The sequence below is a fragment of the Ipomoea triloba genome, chromosome 14, assembly GCF_003576645.1.
Source record: "Ipomoea triloba cultivar NCNSP0323 chromosome 14, ASM357664v1".
NCBI lineage: Eukaryota > Viridiplantae > Streptophyta > Magnoliopsida > Solanales > Convolvulaceae > Ipomoea > Ipomoea triloba.
Window position 1 is genome coordinate 2,468,065 of NC_044929.1, and position 5,127 is coordinate 2,473,191.

Below are 5,127 nucleotides of genomic sequence, written 5' to 3' on the forward strand. Positions count from 1 at the left end.
CTTTGAGGGTCAAATTAATTTTTCAGGTAAAGTTCGGTGGCCTATTTGAAATATTTTTATAGAAAAAAGTCATATTTACATTTATCTACTGTTACAGGTCACTTATAGGTAATTATGCCTTGATGAACTAAATTGACATGTCTATGTACCTAATTGCAAATTTAAAAAGTTTGAGGCCTATTTAATTTTTCAGGTAAAGTTCGATGGCCTATTTGACATGTTTTTGCAGAAAAAGTGATATTTACATTCACGTGCTTTTACATGTCATTAACAGGTAATTATGCCTTGATTACTAAATTGACATGTTTATGTACATAATTGCAATTTTATAAAGATTGAGGGCCTAATTAATTTTTCAGGTAAATTTCGATGGCCTATTTAACATATTTTTTTCAAAAAAAATCATATTTACATTACCTGCTATTACAGGTCACTAACAGGTAATTATGCCTTGATTACTAAATTGACATGTTTATGTACCTAATTGTAATTTTATAAAGTTTGAGGGCCTAAATAGTTTATCAGGTAAAGTTCGATGGCCTATTTGACATATTTTTTTCAAAAAAAAGTCATATTTACATTTATCTGCCATTACAGGTCACTAACAGGTAATTATGCCTTGATGAACTAAATTGGCATGTTTATATACCTAATTACAATTTTAAACACTTTGAGTGCCTAATTAATTATTCAGGTAAAGTTTGATGGCCTATTTGACATATTTTTTTCCAAAAAAGTCATATTTATATTTACCTGCTATTTCAGGTCACAAACAGGTAATTATGCCTTGATAAACTAAATTGACATGTTTATGTACCTAACTGCAATATTAAAAAGTTTGAGGGCCTAATTAATTTTTCAGGTAAAGTTTGATGGCCTATTTGACATATTTTTTTCCAAAAAAGTCATATTTATATTAACTGCTGTTACAGATCACTAACAGGTAATTATACCTTGATTAACAAAATTGACATGTCTATGTACCTAATTGCAAATTTAAAAAGTTTGAGGGCCTAATTAATTTTTCAGGTAAAGTTCGATGGCATATATGACATATTTTTTGCCAAAAATTCATATTTATATTTACCTGGTACTACAGGTCACTAACATTTAATTATGCCTTGATGAACAAAATTGACATGTTTATGTATTTAATTGCAACTTTAAACACTTTGAGAGCCAAATTAATTTTTTAGGTAAAGTTCGATGGCCTATTTGACATACTTTTTGCAAAAAAAAGTCATATTTACATTTATCTGCTATTACAGGTCACTAACAGGTAATTATGCCTTAATTAACTAAATTCACATGTTTATATATACCTAACTGCAATTTTAAAAAGTTTGAGGGCCTAATTAATTTTTCACGTAAAGTTTGATTGCATATTTGACATGTTTTTTTGCGAAAAAAGTTATATTTACATTACCTGCTATTACAGGTCACTAACAGGTAATTATGCCTTTATAAACTAAATTGACATGTTTATGTATCTAATAGCAATTTTAAACACTTTGAGGGCCAAATTAATTTTTCATGTAAAGTTCGGTGGCCTATTTGACATATTTTTATAAAAAAAAGTCAGATTTACATTTACCTGCTGTTACAGGTCACTAACAGGTAATTATGCCTTGATTAACTAAATTCACATGTTTATATACCTAACTGCAATTTTAAAAAGTTTGAGGGCCTAATTAATTTTTCACGTAAAGTTCGATGGCATATTTGACATGTTTTTTTGCGAAAAAAGTCATATTGACATTACCTGCTATTACAGGTCACTAACAGGTAATTATGCCGTGATGAGCTGAACTGACATGTTTATGTGTCTAATTGCACTTTTAAAAAGTTTGAAGGCCTAATTAGTTTTTTAGGTAAAGTTCGATGGCCTATTTGACATATTTTTTTCAAAAAAAGTCATATTTACATTTACCCGCTATTACAGGTCACTAACAGGTAATTATGCCTTGATTAACTAAATTGACCTGTTTATATATACCTAATTGCAACTTTATAACCTTTGAGTGCCTAATTAATTTTTCAAGTAAAGTTCGATGGCCTATTTGACATATTTTTTGCCGAAAAAGTGATATTTATATTTACTTGGTGTTACAGGTCACTAACAGTTAATTATGACTTGATGAACTAAATTGACATGTTTATGTATCTAATTGCAACTTTAAACACTTTGAGGGCCAAATTAATTTTTAAGGTAAAGTTCGATGGCCTATTTGACATGTTTTTTGCAGAAAAAGTAATATTTACATTCATGTGCTTTTACATTTCATTAACAGGTAATTATGCCTTGATTACTAAATTGAGATGTTTATGTACCTAATTGAAATTTTATAAAGATTGAAGGCCTAATTAAATTTTCAGGTAAAGTTTGATGGCCTATTTGACATATTTTTTTCAAAAAAATCATATTTACATTCACGTGCTTTTACATGTCATTAACAGGTAATTATGCTTTGATTACTAAATTGACATGTTTATGTACCTAATTGCAATTTTATAAAGATTGAAGGCCTAATTAAATTTTCAGGTAAAGTTTGATGGCCTATTTGACATATTTTTTTCAAAAAAAATCATATTTACATTACCTGCTATTACAGGTCACTAACAGGTAATTATGCCTTGATGAACTAAACTGACATGTTTATATATACCTAATTGCAATTTTAAGCACTTTGAGTGCCTAATTAATTTTTCAGGTAAAGTTTGATGGCCTATTTGACATGTTTTTTGCAGAAAAAGTCCTATTTACATTACCTGCTATTACAGGTCACTAACAGGTAATTATGTGTTGATGAACTAAATTGACATGTTTATGTAAGTAATTGCAATTTTAAACACTTTGAGTGCCAAATTAATTTTTCAGGAAAAGTTCGACGGCCAATTTGACATATTTTTTGCAAAAAAAATCATATTTACATTTAGTTGCTATTACAGGTCACTAACAGGTAATTATGGCTTGATAAACTAAATTGACATGTTTACGTTCCTAATTGAAAATTTAAAAATTTTGAGGGCCTAATTAATTTTTCACGTAAAGTTCGATTGCATATTTGACATGTTTTTTTGCGAAAAAAGTTATATTTACATTACCTGCTATTACAGGTCACTAACATGTAATTATGCCTTGACGAACTAAATTGACATGTTTATGTATCTAATTGCAACTTTAAATACTTTGAGAGCCAAATTAATTTTTTAGATAAAGTTCGATGGCCTATTTGACCTACTTTTTGCAAAAAAAAGTCATATTTACATTTATCTGCTATTACAGGTCACTAACAGGTAATTATGCCTTGATTAACTAAATTCACATGTTTATATATATAGCTAACTGCAATTTTAAAAAGTTTGAGGCCTAATTAATTTTTCACGTAAAGTTCGATGCGTATTTGACATGTTTTTTTGCGAAAAAAGTCATATTTACATTACTTGCTATTACAGGTGACTAACAGGTAATTATCCCTTGATGAACTAAATTGACATGTTTATGTATCTAATTGCAACCTTGATGAACTAAATTGACATGTTTATGTATCTAATTGCAACTTTAATGAACTAAATTGACATGTTTATGTATCTAATTGCAACTTTAAACAACTAAATTGACATGTTTATGTATCTAATTGCAACTTTAAACAACTAAATTGACATGTTTATGTATCTAATTGCAACTTTAAACACTTAAATTGACATGTTTATGTATCTAATTGCAACTTTAAACACTTTGAGGGCCAAATTAATTTTTCAGGTAAAGTTCGGTGGCCTATTTGACATATTTTTGTAAAAAAAAAGTCTTATTTACATTTACCTGCTGTTACAGGTCACTAACAGGTAATTATGCCTTGATTACTAAATTGACATGTTTATGTACCTAATTGCAATTTATAAAGTTTGAGGGCCTAATTAAATTTTTAGGTAAAGTTCGATGGCCTATTTGACATATTTTTTTTTCAATAAAAGACATATTTACATTTACTTGCTATTACAGATCACTAACAGGTATTTATGCCTTGATTAACTAAATTGACATGTTTATATACCTAATTGCAATTTTAAACACTTTGAGTGCCTAATTAATTTTTCAGGTCAAGTTTAATGGCCTATTTGACATATTTTTTTCCAAAAAAGACATATTTATATTTACCTGCTATTTCAGGTCACAAACAGGTAATTATGCCTTGATAAACTAAATTGACATGTTTATTTACCTAACTGCAATTTTAAAAAGTTTGAGGGCCTAATTAATTTTTCACGTAAAGTTCGATGGCATATTTGACATGTTTTTTTGCGAAAAAAGTCATATTTACATTATCTGCTATTACAGGTCACTAACAGGTAATTATGCCTTGATTAACTAAACTGACATGTTGATGTATCTAATTGCAATTTTAAAAAGTTTGAGGGCCTAATTAGTTTTTCAGGTAAAGTTCGATGGCCTATTTGACATATTTTTTTAAAAAAAGTCGTATTTACATTACCTGCAATTACAGGTCACTAACAGGTAATTATGCCTTGATTAACTAAATTGACCTGTTTATATACCTAATTGCAATTTTAAAGACTTTGAGTGCCTAATTAATTTTTCAAGTAAAGTTCGATAGCCTACTTGACATATTTTTTGCCAAAAAAGTCATATTTACATTTACCTGCTGTTACAGGTCACTAACAGGTAATTATGCTTTGATGAACTAAATTGACATGTCTATGTATCTAATTGCAAAATTAAAAAGTTTGAGAGCCTAATTAATTATTCAGGTAAAGTTCGATGGCCTATTTGACATGTTTTTTGCAGAAAAAGTCATATTTACATTCACGTGCTTTTACATGTCAATAACAGGTAATTATGCCTTGATTACTAAATTGACATGTTTATGTACCTAATTGCAATTTTATAAAGATTGAAGGCCTAATTAAATTTTCAGGTAAAGTTCGATGGCCTATTTGACATATTTTTTTAAACAAAAAACATATTTACATTTACCTGCTATTACAGGTTACTAACAGGTAATTTTGCCTTGATGAACTAAACTGACATGTTTATATACCTAATTGCAATTTTAAGCACTTTGAGTGCCTAATTAATTTTTCAGGTAAAGTTTGATGGCCTATTTG